This window comes from Callospermophilus lateralis, unplaced genomic scaffold (genome assembly GCF_048772815.1).
Source record: "Callospermophilus lateralis isolate mCalLat2 unplaced genomic scaffold, mCalLat2.hap1 Scaffold_83, whole genome shotgun sequence".
In the NCBI taxonomy this organism is placed as follows: domain Eukaryota; kingdom Metazoa; phylum Chordata; class Mammalia; order Rodentia; family Sciuridae; genus Callospermophilus; species Callospermophilus lateralis.
In genome coordinates, this window is record NW_027516368.1 from 2674341 (window position 1) to 2700974 (window position 26634).

The window sequence follows — 26634 nt, forward strand, 5'->3', positions numbered from 1 at the left end:
GGAGTCATCCCTCTGAAATGTAATCAAGAAAAATAGGGCCCCTCTGTCCAAGTCTCTGCAGAGAGCAGTAATCGGACAGCCTGACTTCTGAGTGTCAATTAGCAAAAACAGATGATTTCACCACATTGACTAACCTCCCCTTAACATTTTCCTGTACTTTTCAACTACTCTACACCCTAATATTTGCTGGGGAGCAGAGTCCTGCTTGGAGGTGTGAACTGCCTGGGAAAATAAAAAGTTTGAAAATAATCAGTAAGGAATAAAAGATAAAGACAGAAGTTTGAGTTAAAAAGTCTTCCAGCCCTGATAGGAACTGGAATTGAACAACGGAAAAAGACCCCAGTCTTTTTTATTTATAAGGGAAATACTTCAAAGGTTTCAGTGTGGCAGGCTCCTGGAGGAAAACAAGTTATTTGGTGGTTGGCAGGTTACGCCCATCCCTGGGTTGCTGTGTTTGATCCTGGGGCTGTGAGTTAAGACAGGGCACCAATGTGATCTGGGCTTTCTCATACCAGGGAATTTCACCCACGGGTTCCCAGAAAAGCAGCTTCTCTGCCTTAATGGCTCAAACAAAATTCATAGTTTGTACACAGCTTCCAACACTAGTACTTAAAATCTCTCCTGGTGTTCAGTCTTTGTTCTCTATAGCAATAATCTTGACCTCTATTTCAGAAGTTTGAATAACCTGTTTAACCTCCATCCAGAGCAATTGTTTTCTTTGATGATACAGAAATGTAAGCTTATCCTGTAGCTTCATGTGCTAGGACATCCCGATCTTGATAACCAACAACATACAGCACTTACTATGAGTCAGGCAAGAAGCAATGCTCTTAGTTATTTACATTTATTTTTAGACTCAATCATTCAAATTGCTTTATGAAGTGGATTACTTTATTCCACATTTATGGATGAGAAATTTGGAACATAGATAAGATTGGAGCCTATGTAAGTTTTTAAAATATTATTTTTATTAAATATTCTATTTTAAAACAGATGTAAGTTCAAAATAAAGCTAAGAAGAGAATATAGAGATTTTCCTCATATTACTCTCTCCATACATCCATCACCTCCTCCATTATCAAACTCTCTTCTCACCAGGATGCTACATTTTTTATAATTGATGAGCCTCCTTTGACACTTAACAATCATCCAAAGTCCCCAGTTTCACATTACAGTCCACACTTGGTGTTGTGTAAAGAATTCAGATGAATATATGGTGGCGTGTATTCATTATTATAACTTTGAGTTCTTTCACTTCCTTAAAAATCTTCTGTGCTCCCCTTATTCATCCATTCTTCCTGACAACTCCCAACCCCAAGAAACCACTGATTATTTTATACATCATAATTTTACTCTTTCTGGAATGTCATATATTCGAAACCACACAATATATTTTCAATATTGGCTAGTAAGATGCACTTTGGGTTTTTCTATGTTTCTTCATGGCTTGGTATCTCATTTCCTTTTAGGGCTGAAGATTATTTTGCATGAATATACCAGAGTTTATTCATCCATTCATCTAATCAAAGAGAGTCTTAGTTGCTTCTAAGTTTTGGTGATTAAACATAAAACTGCTATAAACATTTATGTTCAGTTTTTGTGTGGATGTGTTTACCTTTCAGGTAAATAACAAGGATCAAGATTACAGAACTACATGGTAAAAAGTGCACTTAGTTCTGCAAGTTGCTGCAGAACTGTCTTCCAAAGTGGCAGAACCATTTTGTGTCATTGTAAGCGATGAATAAGTATTCGTGTGGGTCCTCATTATTACCAGCATTTGTTGTTAACATTTTTCAAGATTTTGGCCATTCTAACAGGGATGTGGTGATATCTCATTGATGTTTTAGTTTTCATTTCCTCGATGGCATATGTTGTAGACATCATTTTACATACTCGGGTGTCATTTGTTTTCTTGAGGAGGTATCTGTTAAGGTCTTTGGCCCACTTTTTAATTAGGTTCCTTGTTTTCTTACTGTTTAGTTTTAAGAGCTCTTTTATATTTTCAAAAGTAGTGCTTTAAATTTCTCTTGTTTTTCAATAGTATGAAAGAAGAAACTCCTGAGCAGCATAGAAGGATCTCATACATTACCAGCAAATAGCTTCAGTTGAAGGAAGGTATTCTGTGCCTGTCTGATCCCTTTAAAATAAAAGCCAAAACATGTATTTGGTGAAAATTTTTAATAAATCATTTCAAATAAAAAAGAACAGAACAGAACTTTCTGTTTTGATAGAAAAGTTTTATTTCTTGAGAAGATTGTATGTTATATAGAAGTACCCACTTTTTTATATTTTTGAACCTTCAAGCTCTTTGGGAGAGAACATTCAAAAGAAGAATAAGCAGGAGGTGGAAGAGGAAGAGGAGGAGAAAAAAAAAGGAGAAAGAAAATATAGTTAAAGAAAAACAATCATCTTGCCCATATGTGAAAAATAATGAAACTGTATACACACGTATTAAATTTAAAAAGTAACAAGGCTAAATCATGCATTGTGTTCTAACCATTCTGAGAAATCTGAATTTTATTTCAAGTGCAACTAAAAACCATTAAATATGATTTTAAATGGACAGAGTGGTGTTAATAGAGTTTTACTTATTTTCTTCATAGACTTTATTTTTAGAGGAATTTTATGTTCACAGAAAATTGATCAGAAATTACAGAGAATTCCTGCATTCACTCTGCCCCCACATTTCTACCACCACCCTCCCTCTGCCAACACACACAAAACCACCATCACCATGAAAATTTCAAGGTGGAATGGTATATTTGTTAAAACTGAATTTATGTGGACACATCTTTATGACAAATCCACAGTTTGCATTAGGGTTGGCTTTGATGTCATACATTCTGTGAGGTTTGGCATATTGGCATTCTGGTATGAACCCACCAATGAAGAAACATACAGAAGAATCTCAGTGCTGCAAAAAATCCCCCATGCCTCTGTTTCTTCTTCCCCGCTTCATGACTCTTGGCAACCACTGATCTTTTTTACTGTCTCCAGTATTTACTGTTTCCAGAATATATATGTTTTTAGAGTATATTTTGTTTTGTTTTTAGTGTGTGAGGAAATTATTGAAGAAAGGACGTTAGTAGATTCATCCAGAAAAATAACATTATTGCTCCAAGTTAGGGAACTAGAAGTGCATATGGAAAGATGTGTGGGAAATATTTAGAATATATTCTGGGGATAAAATTCAGATGGATAATGAGGGAAGGAAAACTACACAAAATGACTCAAGTTTGGGGGTTAACTAACAGTGTGAGTTGTAACACAGAAATAGAAAGGCACTGGGGGAGAAAACACGTGTTTCATTTGAGGTATGTTATTTTGAAATATTTAAATTAATGTGGGATGGAGGTTTATATTTGGAATTCACCTGGAGAATACAGCAATAAATCCATGGGAAATAATGAGACTACCTTGATAGATTATTATTTTTTTGTTGTTCCAGGGATTGAACCCAATAGTGCTTAATTACTGAGCCACAACATCAGATTTTTATTTTTTTTTTTTTTAATTTTAATACTGGGTCACACTAAGCTGATTTACAGCCTTGTTAAATTTCTGAGGCTTGTCTCAAACTTGCAATCCTCCCATCTCAGACTCCCAAGTTGCTGAGATTACAGGTATGCACCACCATGCTCTGCACCTTGGTAGAGATGTTAAGAGAATAATGCATAGTAGCAAGTCTTGAGTCATTAGAACACTGAATGAAAACAAGTCTGAAATTAAGATTGGGAGGATATGGTCAAGCAAAGCTACACAAAAGGGATGGTATTGCTTTAAGGAGGATGGCGTTTTTGCCTGACTTAAATAATGCTGACAGGTAAAATATGAAGGTTGTGATTATTCAAGAGACCACTGAATACATCAGCAGAATTGCCACTGGGGACCTCTGCAAGGACAGATAAGTGAAGAAAGCCAATATGGGATAAGCAACCTAAGGACAAAACAAAAGAACATGGCTACACTTCTAAAGAAAGGAAAATTCATACAATTAATTACTTCCTGCCTCTGGGAGTTATTTTTTTTTAATCCCATGACTGTCAGTTTAACACCTCTTTTGTCTTTTGCCTTTAAGAAAATATCATTTCAAGCAATGAATGCTAAAACAAAGGAGAATTAATTGTGTCTTAGATCATAACATACACTCAGGACATTTTTTGAAAAAAGATTATTACTATGTGAGAAAACTAATTGAAGTAAAGCCAGTATTTTGAAACAATCATTTTTTTTAATTAGAAGAATACATGAGAAAAAAATCAAGATAAAAATTTTACCTAAGAAATGGTTGATTGCCCATTACACTGCCTAAAACCATATCACACTATCTATATCTACAATGCACATCATCCAGATTCATGTATCTGGGAAAGCCAAAGTGAATGAAAGAATTGTTCTGCAGGAACGTAAGTTCAGATTTAATACATTTTTGTGATGTCAGAACTTGTGGGACATCTATGTCCAAGGCAGAGTAACTTGTATGAATGGTAACAAAAATTGCTTAAGACTTAGAAAGTCAATAAAACAATCATAAATACAGCTATTAATATTTCTATTTGTACAACAGCAAAAATAATTCCAAAATTATATAAGACATAAAATGACAAGTCATGAGACAACAGGCCAGAGAATTACTACAAAATATGCACAGTAGTTTTATCCAAGAAATCAGAGACATGACAGTGTTTAATCAACAATTCTGCCTCAATTCGGATGCATCTACAATTCTTGCATGTCCTGCACAGAATGGTACACTTTCCAACTACATATTAGGTAAAGAAAAAGGGACTATTTTTATATTTTTCACTTCATTGTACTATTGGCCTCATTATGCATAATCATATATGGTTATCTTTCAGTTTGCTCTATTTTTCTTCCATACTTCTTTATTGTTCATAAACACATGCTTTTGCCTAGAAGAATTTTATAATAGATTTTACATAAAATCCAACCTGTGTGAAGAGAAAATATTTTTCTTTAACTAAACTCTTATTTTTCTAAATATAATGACCCTGAAAATGTTTTGCTTAAGGAAAGACATGATATTTAAAATATATGGACTCATAAAATTCTTCCAGTTTGCAAATGAACTCTGGTTGTTCATAACCCTTTCTTGTAGGTTATTGTAAACTTAAGTTGGTTAGAAATCAACAAATAGTATGCAACTTTATTCTAGCTGTTAGGCCAATGGTTGATGATGATTATATCCATTAAGAATACATGTTGCCTTTATAAAGCTATAAGAATTTTTTGAAAGAACTTTAGACTTCCAGCTAGCACATACTGAAGTTCACTTTTCTTTTCCTCTAAAATTAGACTGGCAGCAAACATTTATGTGAGTTACTGAGCCTGACATCTAATTAACACAGTCTTTACAGGTTTAATGAGCAGTGATAAATTTCTATCCTTTCTTTGGCACATTTTAATTAGTTGTAATTATGAGTGGAGTGACCTGAAAAGATTGTTGTCCCACAGAATCACAGTAAATTTGTGTAATTTATATTTGCAGGGACAGAATGTGTTTTTATGTCTTGAAAAACCAAAAGGTTATTTAAGCCATTATAGTAGTCATATAAAATCCTCTGTAAAGCTCAGGTAACTAATACATTGGACATTCATATTTTACCAACATCAAGTGAAATGCCCCATAAATCACATTTATCACAGACATTACTGCGAAAGGCTGAGACTTTACAATTTATATACAACCTAAACTCATGTGTGTGCGTGCATATGTATATGCCCACACAAACACACAAATATCACTTTTTAATTTTTATCTTATTACTAGAAAAATTATATTTTTAAATTCCTAATATTATTTTAAAGCATGATTTATTTAAATGAGTAGAAAAGTTGTCATGTTTGCACATTTGATGTTTGAAAAGTGTTATATATGCATTAGGAGTAAAATTAAGAAAAAGGTAGATACTGTGCTTATATTTATGAACATTACAATACTGCAGAAGAGAAAAGCAAGCAATGCTAATAACCACCAGCATATGCAGGATACTTGTTATAATGGGAAAGCCTACTATTTAGATACAGGTTCTATGGAGAGGATGATGATATAAAAAATAACTAACTCTTCCCTTGTGCTTACTAATGGCTAAGATGCAATTATAAGGGTTTACATAGTCTTTCAATAACTGAAAATTGTTAGGAATAGGAGTTCTTACTGAGGATAAATCATAGAAATCAATGTCTAGAATATAGCATTCACAACCTCACATTCAATAGAATACCCTATGCATTCTACCACTTCCTTAAGGGAAGGAGAGTAAGTTTGGACTGCCTTCCTTTCTCTATTTTGAAAACACCTTTGAATGACTACTAAACATCATCAGTACCAAATATGAACTAATACTCCTATTTCCTATAACTTCCAAATTTTACTCCTCCCCTTTGCTATAATTCCCTTTAAGCTTTCTTCTTCACAAAGAAATCTAATATCCCAATCATCTTAGGGCAATTCTATGCTTTCTATCCTGAAGACTTTCTTCCAGGTCAGATCCTCCAATCATTTATTTGCTTTTGTTGTTGGAGCTTATATGTATGTATATATTTTACCAAAGAAACAATTCTCTCAATCATTTCTTTAACAATTTCATTAAATATAATGAGATGTTGTGCTGAATTTTATTATATGAATTCAGCTCTAACATATCTCCCATTCTACAAACTTTTCAACAATAGGTCCTTGACATTGCTTCCATTATCCTCACATACCTGCCTCCCCTTCAATGGCAGTATCATTATTTATTTATAACAAATAGAATGCAGCACAAGCGACATCCATGACTTCTAAGGATAGGGTAGAAAAGACAATGTCATTTTATGCCTTGAAGGTTGAAGTACTTTCTTTGGAACCCTATACCAACTTGTACACATTTTGACTACTCTGAGGCTACCATGCCAAATAATGCATGTGAAGAGACCTAGAAGAATGGTCCTGTCACCATATGAAAACAGAAATTCCTAGCTAGCCTCATTCTCTCTAGATCCAGACTCCACATGAATGCAAGTGCATGAGATCCCGACCCCATAATGCCCAGGGCAGTCCCAAATTCCTAGCACATAGAAACTGTAAAAGGTTATAAACCAATCACTCTAAGTTAGTAAGTTTTGTGTTATTTGTTATACAGCAAAGATGATTGCAAAGAAATTATTGTATTATATTTTATATCAAGCTGGGTTATGCTATTCAAGTGTTATGGAACACTTTTATGTCACAGGGTAATTTTCCCATTCTTTCTATATTCTTTTAATTCTTAGTATTATTACCTCATAGAAATATTCATTAAAATATCCTGTCCTTAAGTGTAAGCACAGAAAGGAGGATATTTCAGTTGAACAGTTATTCTCTTGATTCAACCGCCAGTAGATTCAGAGCACATTCCTAAGGATCAGAGGTTTTCATGGTCCAACCCCTGCCTGAAAACAGTAATGTACTATGGCTTCTGGCAAGTTACTTAACATCTGTGTAACATCTTTTTGCTCAGCAAATAGGCTATAAGAATTATTACCTCTTTCACAGGGGTAATTTATGGTTTAGATAAAGTTGCATTTTGAAAATATAAAAAAAATATACAATTTCAAGGTAACATTGTAAACATACTATTCCATTCTCATTTCTGACCATATGGAGTGGGACCTAAGAGGAGTTGGTGTTTAGTTTTCAATGTTTGCACTATTTAAATTGTCACTGTACAACATGCCACCTCCCTTACTAACCATTTAAATACTGAAAAGATGGTTAAATAAAAATCCATGTGCCATTTAGAAATGGGTACTATTTCGGGCTTCATTTCCCTAACTTGGAAAACTTGCAAGGTTTTATGAGGCATTAACATTTCCAATCTTTCTTAGATATGAAAGAAATTTGTTCTCTAGTGCAATTTTAAGGAGACAACATCAGGGAACAATTTGCTATGGAAATTTAAGGTCCTGATTAAGTCTCAGTGCATGTGTTCTAATAAGAACCCATCAAGGTTTCCCTTGGTTATTGGTGTAAATCCTTTGCCTAGAGGTTGTTTGTTTCCATAATAAAAGCTTGGATTATTCACATAAAAATAATTTTTAATGAAGATTTAGAATTAATTGAGTTAATACTCATTCAATTTTAGGATTGTACACATGGATTGAAACACATAAGAAATACGGGAAATAATAATCTGATATACTTTCAGCAAAGAAATTTTAACAAAACATGGCTGATATTAAGGACATGGGAATTAATTCACATCTTTATTATATGCCAAATTTCAATCAATTTAAATGGCAGTATCAAGCTAAATTTAGCAATGTTTAAATTAGGCTGACTATAACCCTATGCCCACACAAGAGCTTAAAATAAAAAAAAATGTTAAAGTGTCTCTCAACAGATATTTAATTTTCTCTATTTTGTTTTTAAAATACTTGTAAAGGATTTTATACTTTCTTTCTAATTTATAATAGCCATACTTACTGAGAAATAATTAACCCATCTCTGGGCCAAGAAAATTATGCTATTTTTAATCTCATCCATTTGACATTTTTGTGCTCTTAAATTCTGTCATTTCTTCCATAATGTATTCCTATCAATTGAGTCCCCAATATAAACTGTTTCCAAAACAGGTTTTGAGACACAAGTTAAATTAAATGGAATTTACTTAATAATTTACAAAATAAAAGAAATTCAGCATGAATTCCAATAGCTTTATTTTTCTTGTCTCCAAATGATATTTTTCTTGTCTCCAAATGATTTAACATCTTTTGTTATTTTGAAAATTAAAATTTCTGGCTGAAGCTCAATATTTCTAAGGCAGGTCCTCTGCACTCCTTAGCTGATTGCTGCAGGGGGATCTCCGTCTGTCCCCAAATGTCCTCCACCTCTTCCTACTGTCCCATTATCACCCATCCATGGACCATGGAACTTCTGCTTAAATGTATTTTCTTTTTTAAAGATCAAAGCCAGAGATGCAGATCTCTGAAAGGGAAATTATGTCATAGAATCCTTTCAAAACAAGAAAAATAGGACAGTGCTGAAGCTACACATAACCCTTGGTATGGCAAGGAAACCATGTATCTTGAGGAGAACAGTGCATGTTGCTTAATTCTCACACCACCTATTCATACAAACCTTCCCTTCAGTCTCAGATAATTGAAATCTTCATGTCCCAATAAGAGGACAGGAATTTCTGTTGAAAACAAAACAAAAACAAAAACAAAAACAAAAACCTTCTATAACTATTCAATCTAAACTTCCCTTTATGAATAGAAATAAGTAATCAAAATCTCATTGCAAATTTCAGAAAAGTTAACATTCTAATGATGGAATTTGGAAGTAGGAAGACAAAGCAAAGTAACTCTTTACCTTGTAGATAACTAGAACCCAGAACATTTAGATGAGGTGTTATTTGTGATTATTTTCAGTAAAGTAATTAATCTGAAGCTAGACATTGGATGAGAAATGGAGAGATCAGTAGTTTTAGTTCTTTGGGTGTACATGTAGTAGATTACATGTATCAAAATAATTAGTAAACAAAAGAAATTCTTTTTAAATAAAATTCTACTTAGGCAGGATGATTTTTAATTTTATCATTTCTGTTTCAAAAATGATAAACATTTTTTTTTCTGAAACTTGGTTGGAGGGGAGCTTGTAGCAGAGTGGGAAAATTTCCAACATGTTAAAATCAAGCACCTCTCATTCTCATTCTTTTTCTTTTTGCAATCAGTCCCATAAGTTATAAACCATTCTATCATCCATACAATAAAATTAAAATCATGGTTATGGCTTCCTAAGTTCTGTTGGCTATGTAGGTACAAAACTACAATGACATTCAACAATACTGGAAAATAAAGCATCTACACAAGAAGGTATAAATATCATTTAAAAATAGACCCTGTTTTTGACATGGAATAGGTTCATGATGCAGGTACATACCCACCTAGATAACAAAGAAAATCAATGGAGAACTAAAATTGGAATTTAGGACTTCCTCTTTCACATTGACAAATCATACTTGTCAATTTTATTGGTAAGTACTCTAGCAACATAAGCTTTGATTTTAACCAAACAGAGTTTTATCAAGAGAGTATAAAATCTATGGACTGTGCAAGCAGTTGGTCATTTACCTCAGAGATACAGAGGAAGAAGTAGTGACATTGTACTAATTACAAACAATATTTTCTGGTTATTTAAAAAATGTTGCATATTTATTTAGATAATTCATTAGTTTGACTAATGAATCTCTACCATCAAAGGAAGAAAAACTAAAATGAAACATCCAGTTAACTTATATTTCCCTTTTTGTGTCAATTGCTGTAACATCCAACAATCCAAATGTTACTCTCAGTATATCCTCCCAGCCTTTTTCTAATCTATATTCCCTACTAAATGATAGGAGTAAAAAAAAATAGGAATATTGTATTTTTTGTGTCTGGTTCAATGTCTGAGTTTACTAAACATCCAATGACTATTTCTAAAGTAAATGAATAAATTTTTATATAGTTATTATTCTAATTTCCTCTAAAAGTATAGTCATTTATTCAAGTTTTTTTTGAAGAACTTGTACTTCATGAATATTTAATTCACACACTATGGTTTTTCATATATTTATCATTTTAATCAGAAAACTTTTTCAAACATATATTTAGATATGGATCCTCGCTGTACATGACAACCGTAGGTGGACCTGTGCAGGGTCTTTTTGAAACTTCCTTGGGGACTCTCAATAAAACCAAAGGACACAAAGGGCACTTTGTCCTTCTCTCTGAGAGGACATACTCTCTCTTGAAAGTGTCCCCATTCTCCTTCTCCTACCCTTCTAATAAACTCATGTTTGTTACTCTGGAAAAAAATATATTTAATGTTTTTTCTTGTTTTCACTTCTGGAAATTTATTTATACTAGCCTTAAAATCTTAAATCTTCTTTGCTTAATGCTAGTCCTAATGGTTTTGATTCTGCTTTTGCAAAAAGACTTAAATCCTTTAGTGACTATAAATTGTATAAAGGTGACAGAAATACATTTCTGACTTATATTTGACATTCAATTTAGAAAATCCCACTATTTCTCTTCTATGTAATAACAAATTTGTGGGCCAGGAATGTAGCTTTGTGCTACAGCTTGTCCCTAGCATGTCTGAGGCCCTAGATTTGATTCTCAGCACTGAAAAATAAATAGATAGATAGATAGATAGATAGATAGATAGATGAAAAAGAACTAAAGTTTCATGTTTTGTAGATGCTTTGTGTAAATACAAATACATTAAAATACAGGTGACTCAAGAGTTTGTAGTCCTAATTACTGCATTATATAATTGCACAATATATTCAAAATAATACTCTTATTATCACAGATAACGATATCTCCTACGGATTGCAGATAAAATTCTTGGCATACTCAAGTCACTGCCTACATTATTTTTAAAAAACAGTATCCAGTGAGATCAGCTATTCTGTCTTTGGTTTGCTATATCTACTAAGCAGTCCCTTCCCACAGCTTAAGCACTTTTAGAATGTTAATTTTATCACTTAATTTGAGTATAAAGGAAGAGTTGGGATATAGTTTTCCTCGGGTAAACAACATGTGAGAACACTGTGATGGATTTTCAATGATTTCCCATACGTATAGTCACTCTGTGTAGCATCCTGTCTACAGATGACACATCTCAAGCATCTCATTTTTATTATCCTCATTTAATTATTAGGGATTTATAGTCATTGGCAGTTGGACTGCAGTAAGATTATGTCCTGGTTTTCATGGACCAAAATCATAGTAGAGAATAAGTACTAAAATGGGAGTAAAATAAAATACTTCTGTTGAAAACGATAATGATGTGAACTAACATGATATTTCCACTAAAGGCCATATTTGAAGACAGAATGCTTCCTACACATCAGAACATCTCACACAACCCTCGCCACTCTGACTTATTCATATAAAATAACTAAAGACTACGGAGATTTTTATGACAAATGTTAGTCACTTCAAAGGTAGAGAAGGCAGATTTTAAAGAAGTCCAGGGGTTTTGGGTGTAGTTTAGTAGTGGAGTCCATGCTTAGCACAAGCAAGGTCTTGGATTCCATTCCCAGCACCATTAGAAAGATAAAAATCAATCAACCAATTAATCAATCAAACAAACAAACAAAGCCAGGTGACTCAAGAGTTTGTAGTCCTAATTACTGCATTATATAATTGCATAATATACCTACATCACCGATGGTGCATTTAAATTGTAGTTATAAAGAATATTACCTGAACTTTGAGTTGTCAATAAATTCTTTCAATTCTTTATCTTTCTGATATATATATATATATATATATATATATATATATATATATATACACATATATATATTATATTCTGATATAATATATATATATATATACATATATATATTAACATCAAGCTAAGAAAAATAAAATATCCAAGATATTTAAATTGTGCATAAATTTAATGAAACACTCAGTTCATCCAAAGTTCTCATATCACTAATTATAAATCTTGATTCTTTGAGAAGATAATGGATAGCACACCTTTTTCTCCCTTTGGTCTTGTTCTAATAAGCGAGAAAAAACATTTACACTTGCAAGTTATTTTCACATCAGTGCTTTTAAAAATAAAGAATAAGTGCTGTAATTAAAATTTCTTACATAAACTGTGTTACCTAATGGTTAGTGACTGACCTAAATAATGTTTTAACATCAGGTTTGAAAGTACATTTTATATTTTCTGAGATGTACAGCTGGATGCTATATTTTTGTTTGTTTTGTGATTTTTGTTTAAACTAAAATGTTTTCAAATGTAGTAGAATTTGATATATATTGACAACCTAAATTCAAACCTAAATGTTGAAAAAATCAATTTTAATTTACCTAAAATATACCAAGCAACTAAATAAATAAAAATTTTAAGTAATCTTAATTTCCATACTTTCAATGTATTGTAATTTGTATTAAAGATTAAAGATAAATAAGAATAAAATTGTGAAATATGACTTTCCATAAAGAAAACATCTCTGGATGCGATTACAATAATTCCAATTTAGAAGATAATACCATTTACTAAAGTAAATGATTTTATTCAATATTAAGTCTATAATCATAACTGTGTATTCTCTGTTGTTGATATAATAAATTGTCACAAATAAGATTTTCTTAAATATCATAAATTCATTGTCTCACTCTTTTGTAGGTTAGAAATCTATTATTCTGTCTGTAGTAATTCGAGGTGGCAGTGGGTGCCTTCCTTTCTGGAGCCTTTAGAAGAAAATGTATTTCCTTACCCTCCCCAGTTTCTCAAGGATTCCCATGTCCCTTCAGTCATGGCCCCTTCCTCCATCTTTAAAGCCAACAGCAGTGACCTCTCTGTGCTTTTCCATCATAATTACATCTCTCTCTCTGACTCCTTTCTGTTCCATTTTTTCTACTTTAGAAAACTTGCTATCACATTGTGTCTACATAGATAATGAAGGATGATTTATTTTAAGATGAACTAAGTAGCAATTAATTTCATTTTCTGCCATAATTTTCATTTGCCAATCACAGCATATTTATAGACTCCAGAGATTAGAATGTATGTATCTTTTATGTATCTTTGGAGATACATAATTCTGCCCATCACAATAACTTATCCATGGTTTTAATTTAAACACTACTGATTCTATATACTTTTATTTAAGCAAAGTGGCAATGATAAGTACTTCTTTCTGGTGTCATTAATTTCTCTTTCTTTATTTTTTTGTATGTGGTGGCATATTTTATGATGGGACAAGGAAGGATAAGTATCCTCAATAACATATAAATGACCCTCAGTCTTCTCTCTCTGGACCTCCATATAATTTTATTTTGAGTTTTTTTTTTCTTTAACAATGACCAAGACCTAGAATTAAGGAGCATTTCCTAAGGCCTTATTTCAATGGAAAAGGAAGTGAGAAAATATTTATCAAATACTGATTCTATTGCCAAAATGTAGGCTAAGATCAGTGCCTAAAAGTACAAAGATTGTATTTTGGGAAAAGAACACATTTTATTATTATGGTAATTTATTTAGAATTACCATTAAGCTGGTATAGGTTAATTTAATGACTCTACAATCAAACGGAGAGCAACTATAAATATGAATGCAAACATGAGACCAGCATGGGCCCACATAGAATATCCCAAATCTTCTGAAAACCTCAGAAAATGTTTAGAGACCCCACTGAGCATTCTGTGAGAATTTGTGTAGGAAAAACAAAAATACAAAATGAGAAAAGTGGTAGATTTTGCACAGTCAGCGTGTCTAAGCTGATCCAATCATCTTTGGGGAAGTCTCCTGTTTCCGTATGTAGGATTATATTGTCTCAACAAAGCTTTTTCATTGCCCTATTCTATAAAACTGTTGCATATCAGAATGTCTAAAGGTCTAAACCATGGTGGATTCTAGTATGGTTGGTGACAAGTGGACAGAAACTTTTTCTCATAATTCCAGCTGCTCTTTAAGCATTCAGAAGTAAGTTTTTAAGCATCCCTAGTGTCAGAGACCCATCACACATACCTCTCTAACTTGAGCTACTGTCTTTGCAAGATGCTCTATTTTTTGACCTGATTACAATTTATAACTGTGCTTGTGCCCTAGAACAAACACCACAGCATCAGATATTCCCCAAATCCTCTTATATGTTCAGATATAAACCCACATCACACAATCCACTGGTACATTATTTGTTGAATAAGCAAGTGTCTTATCAATACATCATTTCAGCGCATAAAGCTGAGAAGATAGCAACTTCAGAGTGTACACGTCTCTTGAAACAATGGAATGCCTATAAGAATACAATCTATAATGGGAAAATTTACCCAAAGGGTCAGATGCAAAACACACTCTAGTAATATTATTATACTTTAATAATTTAAGGATAATTTAAAAACTTTTCTTGGTCTAGAGACAAACAAACCTATATAAAGACTGATTTAAAAAAATATATCACAAAAAATGTCAGATTGACATGCTTTTTCAGAAAGGTTCAGCAAAATAAAGCAGGGAACTCATAATTCAAAAATGCTCAAGGAAAAAATGCACCAAGAATTGGACATCTAGCCAAGTACCCTTTTATACATCAAATCCTCCAAGAAATTGTCCATGTAAGAAATAAAAATATTCTATTTGTGAGTATTTTTATACAAAATGAAATTGTTATAAGAAAATCTTCTCACTAATAGTATGAGTCTTACAAGGTTTTAAAGCATAAATTTGCAACACCTTTGAAGTTCAGATCACCCCTATTTAAATCATTTGAGAAATAGAAATCCATTAATTCATTGTTATATTTATAAATCCAAGAAAAACACTCACTGCCACAAATACTAAAGAAGGTTTTGAAAACTAAGTATGTGTTTATGTAAAAGCATTCACTAGGACTAAATAAATGCTTTCTTAATACAATAACATATAAATATGAGAATATTTGAGTATTACATATATTGGTATAATAGTTTTGTGTATTGTTTAATGGGCTAAAACTGAAAACCATTTTACAATAAATAAAGAAAAGGTAAGAATGTCCACTGTTGCTGCAATTATTTGATTTTTGAAGGGTGAGGAACTTGCCAAGATAGTTACAGAATAGAAAGAAGTTAAAAATAAATGACTGACTCTTGGCTTGAAGAATCCAATTTCATAAAGCTAATTACTCCAAACTTACTAATTGCTTTCACATCTTATTTAAAAATCCAATGAAAATATAAAACATATCTTTTACCCCTGACACTTGTTAAGTTTATTTTAGTATATGAACATAAATCATATAAAAAGTAAATAGGGCTGGGTGCTATGGCGCACGCCTGTATTTGCAGTGGCTTAGGAGGCCGAGGCAGGAGGATTATGAGTTCAAATCCAGCCTCTGCAACAGTGTGGTGCTAAGTAACTCAATGAGACCCTGTCTCTGAATAAATTACAAAATAGGGATGGGGATGTAGCTAAGTGGTTGAGTGCCCCGAGTTCACTCCACGGTACCAAGAGGTAATAAATAAATAAATAAATAGGAAAATCCCAAAAGGGAGACCTGAAAAGGAACTAACCCAGATATTAAGACCTAACAGACATACAATAAAATACCTAAACAGTTGGCCACTAGTGTCCACAAGGATGTGTTCCAGTACCTCCCACAAATACCAGAATCTACACTCAAGTGCCTTTGTGTAAAATGGGATAGCAGCTGTGTACAGTCTATGCATATCACTCCATATACTTTAAATTATATTAGATTTCTTATAATACCTCCTGGGTTAGGGATCAAAGAAAGCATAATTCCCACAATGGCCACATTATCATATTTTTTCTGTTTCTCAATTCCAATGACCACAAGACAATATAAAAATAGACAGATAAACCTGCTCTCAAAAGGAGTTAGTCTACTGAATATATGGATCCCACACATTTAATAATAGGCAGTGAACATGCACTTTGCTCCACCTGGAGATGATATTTTCATTTCCCAAATATATTTTCTATTCACAAATCCTTGAAAAGATCAATGAGTCCCCCTATTGCTATGAAGAAATGAAGAGACTTGTAGGAATTTTGTTTTGATTGGATACTGTATCTGATTTTAAAACATGGAATATTAATTTCAGGTGAAAATATCAGCATGCATTTGTGATTTAAAAAATTCTGTGTTTACCTACTCAGAGTACCCAAAAGCTACAATACCTTTCCCAAATGATATCTCTTTTTGATTCCTAAATAATAACCCTCCTTATGGTATCAGGCTTCACTGAAGAGTAATAGCTGATTTTATTCTGTGCTAAGAAATGTTCATAGTTAATGTAGGAAATAGTAGGGGAACAGAAAACAAAGGAAAGTAAAAATCTAATGGGACCATATAAAAAGAGCACCTTGAGGAAAGAACTCTGAGCCATTTTACAAATCTAGATCATTTTTAGTTCAAATTAACTATTTTGAATATTTGCTATAGTAATGTTAAAAAGAAGCACATTTGAAGCAACATAAAAAAAAACATATCTTGCAAATAACTGTAACTTACAATTGCAAGGAATAAGTTAGTTTTATTGTTTAATCATTGTTGTTTTGATGGAAAGAGAGTAAAAGAGAGAAGCAATTTCCATTTAAAGATTGCTTAAAAGATTTAGACTTTTGAACTAGACAGATCAAGATTGCTTTTCACATACCTTAAAAGGTGTGCCTTATCCCTCTTCTCCCCACTCCAAAAATCATAAAGAATAAGGCTAGATGGCATCTATATTCACCAAATTCAGAACAATAGGTGGATGTGTTTGACCAGGTTAATTTAAAATCTATTCAAAGAATATTGTTCTTATTTCCTCATAAGCAAATTTGTGGAGGCTGAGTTTGTAACTGCCATGACACTTTAATCCTAACTAGAGAATGCAGCCTCTGTATCAGGCACATCAAAAGGGTATTGGGCTGAAATAGACCAAATCTTGAAAGAAAACACAGAAAATAATTTTTTTCTTTCATTCAGATAAAATTGGTTCTTTAGTTTATGGCTGGAATCACAGGAAAGAAGAAGGAAAAGAAAAGAGAGAAGAGAAAAGGAAAAAATAGCACAGAGAATGTGTTTTTAACCTAGATCATCTACAAGTAAGGAAATACTTTGTTCTTCATATTTAAATGAAGACGAATTATAATTTCACATTTTATTTGTCAGACTTGTAGCCTTGAAGAATTTTCTGAATCAAAGTTTTAGTTTCTGCCTATGAAAAATGAGGATGATAGTAACTTACACATGGAATGGAGTGAAGACAAAATAGAATCCAATGAAGTACTCAGGGAAATTTGTTACAGAAGGGAGCATCACAATATAACAGTAGCTCACTTTACAGTAACATGAATGGCACAAACAAAAGTGATATTGAGTTCTACACAAAAATTGGGATTAGAATATATTCAAATTGTGAAGTGTTTTCTGGGAGATTTTCAGAATCCTTTAACAGTCTCTATCTTAGTCCTTCATAGAAATCAGATGAGGGGGACCAGGAGAAGAATTGCTATCCTCACTTTGAAAAATGAGTGAAGCTTAAGAAAATGAAATGTGCCCAGGGTTGTGGGGTAATTAAATGGAGTTCAGATTCTCTTTTTTACCTTCCTATTATTTGAAAAGCAATCAGTGACCAAACCATTTAGAATATGGCTATACTGGTTGGAGCAGTAATTATAGTACACATTACACAGTTCTCAAAAGAACAAATTTTCCAAATTTAAATTATAGCAACTTTAGGAAAATCTAGTTTCTAGTTATGTAAAAATATGCATATTTATTTTAAATTAATTATTAATTCTGTGGCTCAAAACATAGCTGATTCTCTATTGAGCCACACTGATTCCATCTAACTTCATCTACAAATATTAATCCTCATTAACTGAATGCCAAAATAATCATACATCCATGAACCACCATATAACTCAAATGCAGAGTTCTTTTTTTCATTTGATTGGTGTTTTGGAAACTAGCCAAAATAAAAAAAAATAAATGGGCTTGCTCACCTCAGTTAAAATCTAGAGTTCTCATAAGATATCAAAGGTATATCTAAATTTAAAATAACATGTTTCCCTGTATTTTTTTTCATAATGCAAAACAATAATAAAAATGGAATAAATACCAATTGGAAAAGCTAATCATAAGGAAGAACAAAATATTTAATCAAATAAAGCAATGTCCATATTCTTTTTCCCCCTCAATAACAATTAAATAAAAAATGTTATTTCTAAAAATGTTATTTCTAAAAACAAGAATCATTCATTCTTTCATTGGTTAATTACAGATGGATTCAAACCCAGGGTTTAATATATTCTTCAACAAAGCATAGTTTATTCTGTTCTTGCTCAGTTAAAATATCTTAGGAAGAATTATCTTAGGAAGAATTCTAGAAGAAAGTTTGTTGGCTTAAAAAAAAAACTACAAATACACATTTAAACAAATAAAATGATTTTTTTCAAAAGCATCCATTCTTTCAAGGAGGGAGAGAATAGATAAAAATCTCACAATTGGCATGTGTATTCTTTATAACCACCTGTTGATTTTAATATAAACTCTAAAATTCTGTTGGTGGCTGTAGAATTTATTATCTTTTCTTTTTAAAAATAAACTGTATAAAATTTAATATGCATACAACAGTATTTCTTCAGAAAACTGCAAAATAAGGATTCATCATGTTGTGGTTTGAATCAAGTTCATTCCTGGTTTTTGCTGAGTATACTCAATATATTGACAGACCACAACTTATGTGTATGTTTGCCTCTTTGACCTTTGCATTGTTTCCATTATGAGGCATTTACACATATAATGATATGAAAATGTATGTATAAATTGTTATGTAAAAACTTGTTTTTATGTAGAGGTGCATTGACTCATTCAAATCTCTGGTGATGCACAGAAAGGACTGCCAAATCACAATAAAAGTGGTTGCTAGTACACAGAAATATAATGCATTGTTTTAATATTGGTCTTATATTCTATAATCTTGCTATACTCATTTATTATGTTTAGTGTTTTTGGTTGATCTTATATGTAGAGGGTCATGCAAACAAAAATGGTTTTAGTTTTACTTTTTCAATTGGATGAGTTTTATTTTCTAATATCTTATTGCATTGACTAGTGCCTTACATAAAATGTTGAATACTAGTAGTCATAGTAGATTTCTTATCACATTCTTGATCATAAGAGAAATGATATATTTATTCTCTCATTATTATATATGATCTTCATTGCCAATTTCAGGCACATTTTCTTTATCACTTAATAGATTGAGAAATGCATCTTTTATCCCTATTTTTCTGAGTGTTTTATAAGGAAAGAAGGTTTGATGTTGTCAAAGGAATTTTTCTGCACCATTGACTTGATCATATGACTATTATGTTTATTGTGATTTGCATATTTTCAAATATTTTTGGATTATACTTATGAATTTTAACTGTAATTAAAATCATGAATTAAAGTTAACATTTACTATACATTTTCAAACACTCATCCTAGAATTCCTGGTATAAATCCCATTTGGTCATAATGTTCTATATTTTTAATATGTTACTTAATTTTATTTCCTCATATACTGTTAAGAATTTTTATATCTATAAACATGAGAATATAAGCCTATATGTAACTTTTCTTGTAAAAGCCATACTTATGCTATCAGAATAACCCCAATATCCTCACATAAATTGGGAAGTACTTCCTCTTCTAGTAAAATCTGTATAGAATTATTATTTTGATTATTTTTTTTTCTTAAGTAGCTTTTAGAATTCACCCATATTAACACTTTAGACTGGCATTTGTTGAAGGCAAATGTTGTAATTACAAAATATAGATTTCTGGTAATGTGCTGTTTCCAAATGAGTCTAAATAATATTATTATTAAATTTTGATGATTAAATGATATTTTTATGATTGTATCATGATCCCTCTAATATCTGAAGAATACCTGGGAGACATGTTCTCTTTCCTGAAACTGGTAATATACATCTTCTGCTACTGTTGCTGATCAATATTGCTAGAGGTTTATCAATTTTTTCATCATGCAAGGTTACTTATCTATAAAATTTTAGTTGATTTAAAGTTTTTGTTGCTTCCTTTTCTCTCCCCTCTTTGTTTTTTCCTCATTGTTTTTGATCTAGAAATTTAGATAATTTTTAGAATTTATAATCATAGTTGACATAACATAGTCAACTAATACTAAATATTTCCTTTTAATACTACTTTACTTGCAGGCTGTATATTTTAATACTTTTTTTTATTCTCACTAGAAAAAAAAAATCTCTGTTTTCCCTCTTGATTTGTTATTCAGCTCATCACTTGTTTGGGAGTTTTTCATCTTACTTATTTATTTGATACAGGGATTGAACTCCGGGGCACTCAACCACTGAGCCACATACCCAACCCTATGTTTTGTATTTTATTTAGAGACAGGGTCTCATTGCGTTGCTTAGTGATTTGCTGTTGCTGAGACTGGCTTTGAACTCCCAATCCTCTTGTCTCAGCCTCTGGAGCTGCTGGGTTTGCAGATGTGTGCTATCACGCCAAGCTATACATTTTCAAATGTATAGCTGTTTCACTTATTTTTAAAAGACTGGTGGCCTTTTCCAGTTTTGATTTTGATATTAAATCTAATTCAATTTTAATCATGGCATAGACTACATTTGAGTTGGACCATTTGATTTATTGTGAATTATTTTATGGCCTTGAAAAGGGTCTGCATCTTTGTTGATATTTTCATTTGTTACTTCTTTGATTTTATTTAGTTTCATTTCTGTGTTCTCTCATAACTTACTAACCTTGAGATTATTATTTTGAATTATTTGTCAGGCACTTCACACACATCCTTTTCTTTAGTTTTGGGAGCTGGGAGATTTATTTTGGTACCATTTTTGTGTTATATTTCCCTGATTCTTGTGCTCCTGGTAGTTTTCCATTTGTATCTGTGCGTTTGAGGATAAATCAACTGTTTCATTGTTTATGGGAAGATATTCATATAGAAATATATTCATGAATCAATCTGACTAGATTCTTTGATCCCTATAATGCTCTTTTTAATTTTTTTCCTTTTTTAAAATTTTAATTTGTTACATATAACAGCAGAATGTATTATGATTCATACTGCATATATAGAGCAGAATTTTTAATATCTCTGGTTGTACACAAAGTAGAGTCACACTGTTCGAGTCTTGATACATGTATTTAGGATAATGATGTCCATCCATGGTCTTTCCTAGCCTCACACAACCTCTCTTCCCCTCTTTCTCCTTTACCCTATCTACAGTTCATGTAATCCTCCCATGCCCACCCACCAACCACATTATGAATCAGCATCCTTAAATCAAAGAAAACATTCAGCATTTGTTTTTTGGAGGGGATTGGCTAACTTAGCATTATATTCTCCAACTCCATTCATTTATCTGCAAATAGCATGATTTTATTCTCTTTTATTGCTGAATAATATTTTATTGTGTATATATACCACAGTTTCTTTATGCATTCATTTCTTGATGGGCATTAAGATTGATTCCAAAGTTTAGCTATTGTGAATTGTGCTGCTATAAACATTGATATGGGTGTGTTACTGTAGTTGTATGCTGTTTGTAAGTCCTTGGGGTATAGACTGAGGAGTGAGATAGCTAGGTCAAATGGTGGTTCCATTCCCAGTTTTCCAAAGAATCTCCATATTGCTTTCCATATTGTCTGCACCAATTTGCAGTCCCACCAGCAATATATAAGCGTGCCTTTTCCCCCACATCCTCACAAACACTTACTGTTGTTTGTATTCTTGATAGCTGCCATTCTGACTGGAGTGAGATGAAATCTTAGAGTAGTTTTGATTTCCATTTCTCTAATTGATAGAAATGTTGAACTTTTTTTTTATTTTTTGTTGATTGATTGTTTATCCTCTTCTGAGAAGTGTCTGTTCAGTTCCTTGACCCATTTTTTAATTGGGTTATTTGTTCTTTTGGTGTTAATATTTTTGTGTTCTTTATATATCCTAGAGATTAATGCTCTATGTGATGTGTGAGGGGTAAAAATTTGCTTCCAAGCTGTAGATCTCTATTCACCTCACTGATTGTTTCTTTTGCTGAGAAGAAGCTTTTTAGTTTGAATCTGTCCCATTTATTAATTCTTGATTTTAATTCTTGCACTGTAGGAGTCTTCTTAAGGAAGCTGGGGCCTAATCTGACATAATGGATATTTGGACCTACATTTTCCTCTATTTGGTGCAGGATTTCTGTTTTAATTCCTAGGTCCTTGGTCCTTGATTCACTTTGAGTTGAGGTTTTGTTTTGTTTTGTTTTGTTTTTTGGTGTGGTAAGAGATAGGGGCTTAGTTTCATTTTGTTGCACATGGATTTCCAGTTTTCCCAGCACCATTTGTTGAAGAGGCTATCTTTTCACCAATATATGTTTTTGGTGCCTTTGCCTAATATAAGATAACCTTAATTACATGGGTGAGTCTGTGTCCTCTATTCTCTACCATTAGATGACAAGTCTATTTTGGTGCCAGTACCATGCTGTTTTTGTTACTATTGCTCTGTAGTATAATTTAAGTTCTGGTATGCCACCTTCTTCACTCTTCTTGCTAAGAACTGCTTTAGCTCTTCTGAGTCTCTTATTTTTCCATATGAATTTCATGACTGATTTCTCCATTTCTATAAGGGATATCATGGCGATTTTGATTGAAATTGCATTCATTAAATCTGTATAGTGCTCTTGGCAGTATGGTCATTTTCACAATATTAATTCTGCCTTCCCAAGAACAAGAGAGATTTTTACCTATCTTCTAAGGTCTTTTTAAATTTCTTTCTTTGGAAATTCTATAGTTTTCATTTTAGAGGTCTTTCAACTCTTTTGTTAAGTTGATTCCCAAATATTTTATTTTATTTGAGGCTATAGCAAATGGGATAGTTTTCCTTGTTTCCCTTTCAGAGGATGATTATTGAGACGTGATTTGTATTCCCAGCCATTTTTGTTTATTTTTGTTATTTAACTTCACTTGGCTTCTTCTTTGATTAGTTTTTCCTTTAGTGTAATACCTCCCTGTGCTGATTTTCATTGTTGTTTTTTCATTTCCTTTATATGGAATATTTTGCCAAGGATATTTTGTAGTATAGGTTTTTGAGTTGTAAATTCTTTTGTTTATCATGGAAGGTTTTTATTTCATCATCAAATCTAAAGTTTAATTTTTCTGGATATAAGATTCTTGATTGGCATTCATTTTCTTTCAGAGCTTATTATATATTGTTCCACAATCTCCTGGCTTTGAGGGTCTGGGTTGAAAAACCTGCTGAGATACAAATTAGCCTCTCCCTATATGTGATGGGATTCCTCTCTCTTGTGGCCTTTAAAATTCTATTCTTATTCTGTATACTTGGCATTTTCATTATAATGTTCCTTGGTGGAGGTCGGTTGTAATTTTGTACATTTTGTTTCTTGTAAGCTTCTTGTATTTGATTTTCCAATTCATGCTTCAGGTTTGAGAAATTTTCTGATAGTATCTCATTGAAGAGATTGTATATTCCTTTGTTTTCTAACTCTGTGCCTTCCTTTAAACCAGTAACTCTTAGATTTAGTGTTTTGATGCTATCCCGTAATTCTCGGATGTTCTGCTCATGGTTTCTTACCATCTTCACTGTGTGATCAACTTTATTTTCCAGATTGTATACTTTGTCTTCATTATCTGATGTTCTGTCTTCCAAGTGGATCTAGTCTGTTGGTGATGTGTTCTATTGAGTTTTAATTTGGTTTATTGTTTCCTTCATTTCAAGGATTTCTGATTGCTTTCCCCCCCCCCCCAGAATCTTTGTCTCTTTCTTTAAGTAATCTTTTGCTAACTTATTGCTTTGTTGGTGTTATCAACGGATGCCTTATGCCGTATTTGCTCCCTTATCTGTTTATTTGTGCATCAATGGTTGCCTGTATTCTCTCTCTTATCTGTTTGTTGGAGTGATCAGTTTTTGCCTGTATTTGCTCATATAGGTTATTCTTTTATTCACAGATCATTTTGGTTATGAACATTCAGGACTCCTTCTCTGACATTTCTTCAACTGCACTGTCCATAGGTTCTTTTATTGTAGTATCTGTTTTTTTTTTCTTTTTTGAGGCACGTTCCTCCCTTGTTTTTTTTTTTTTTATGTTGCCTATGTGACTTCCTTTCTTACAGTGTGGATTTGAGGTATTACAGTTTTTACCATATAATCTTATAGTGTCTGTGCAGATTATCTGTACCTCACCTTGGGGTTGGGCTTCCAGACCCTGCCAGTGTTTATGACGAATGCTACTGCAACTATAGGTGGTGGTGGCAATAGCAGGAGGTAACTTGAGATAGCAGTGGAGGTGCCCCAAGATTGATGCACCACCTTTCTGAGATGGGGCTAAATGGGTGAGCCTTACACTGGTTTTGGGATGCCTGATCCAAGATGCAGCTGCTTCTATGCTCTGTCTATTTTCTCAAGGTAGAGACTACTGTGTAGGGAAGGCTAATGGGGATGTCTGCAGTGTCTCAAGATGGATGTGGAATAGACCTTGTCTCTCAGATGGTGGTGGTGGGTGCTGGGTCTGGGCTTCCTCACAGGTGATAGGAGGGGCCTGAGCTTCCTGAGTCTGCAGGTGGCGGGATGGAACTGGGCCTACCCTGGGCCCTGGCTCCTGCACAGGTCCATGAGGTAGATATCCCATCATGCTCTTTTATAGATACATATACTCTAATCCTTTTGGGAAAGGAGTCCCTGAGTTGAGCAGCTTTTTCCGATCTCACAAACCTATCCTGAATGCAATAAGCTGCTTTTCTCATTTCTCTACAGCAGAGCCTTGAAAGTCTGGAATGGTAGACACAAATTTTACATCTTCTTAAGTTTCTTGTAAAAGTTTCATGTTTGCTGTGCTTTCTCTGAATCCTTGAGTAATTCTTGTGAGTCCATTTTCTTTCCTTTGTAGAAATTCTAGCTCTAACACTATCTTCTGTTATTTTGATGGCTCATTTAAGGTTTATAGTGGGCATATAACATCTTAAAGTTATTTTCCAAGTGTTTTGACCCCATTTTACATATAGTATCAAAAAAATAGACATATTTTTTCAAAGATTTAAATTATCAGAAAGTGCTCATATTTACCTGTGTAGTTACAATATCTATTTTTTTTCATGAGTTTTAATATATCTATATTCATATTTAAGGAAATTTCCTTCAGCATTATGGAATTCTTTTATCACATATCATTATTATAGTATTTATTATTTTTATGCAGGTATGCTGCTAATAAATTCTTTCTTTTTATGAGTGTATTATATTGATATATAATATTAGAGTTCATTTTGACATAATCATACAAGCATGGAATATAATTTGCTCCAATTCAGTAAGTATTTCTCTTCTCCCTCCTTTGCTACCTCTCCTTTTTCCCTTTTCTCTAATCTACTAATCTTCTATTTATTTATGCTTTCTTTGTTTTTTTTTCCAAAAAAATAGGCTATCTCAATAAAAATAAAGATGACACTCACTGTGTCATATTCATACATGTATATACAATAGTTTGGCAAATTTCATTTCACTGTTACTCCCATTTCTCATCCTTTCTCCCACCTCTCAATCCCCTTTCTGTTTACCACTGAACTTTCCTATTTTCATGGAATTTATCCCCAACTCTTTCCCCCTTAGTTTTGTCTAGTGTCCACATATGAAAGAAAACCTTTGAGCCTTGAGTTCTTGAATCTGGCTTATTTTACTTAGCATGATGTTCTCCAGTTCCACCCTTTTACCAGCAAATGGCATGATTTCATTCTTATTTATGGCTGAGTAAAATTAAATTGTGTATATATACAACATTTTTCTTTCATATCTTGACAAGCATCCTGCTGGTTTCATAACTTGGTTATTGTGAATTATAGTGCTTTAAACATTGAAGTGGCTGAATTACTATAGTATGCTAACTTGAGTTACTCTGAATAAATGCTGAGAAGTAGGATAGCAAAGTCATATGGTGGCTCCATTTCTAAGTTTTTGAGGAATCTCTATACTCTTTACAGAGCGATTGTACTAATTTGCAGACCCACCAGTAGTGTGTGTGTTCCATTTTTTTCTCATCATTGTCAGTATGTATTACTATTATTATTTTTATTATCATCATTATTTGTATTCTTGGTAATTGTC

The 26634-nt window shown here is 32.6% G+C and overlaps 1 pseudogene; it reads right to left on the reverse strand.

Annotated features, from left to right (window-relative positions):
• The window catches only part of LOC143389747 (proteasome activator complex subunit 3 pseudogene), a 61782-nt pseudogene extending 36617 nt beyond the window's left edge, over window positions 1–25165 (reverse strand).
• Window positions 25166–26634: the final 1469 nt, after the last annotated feature.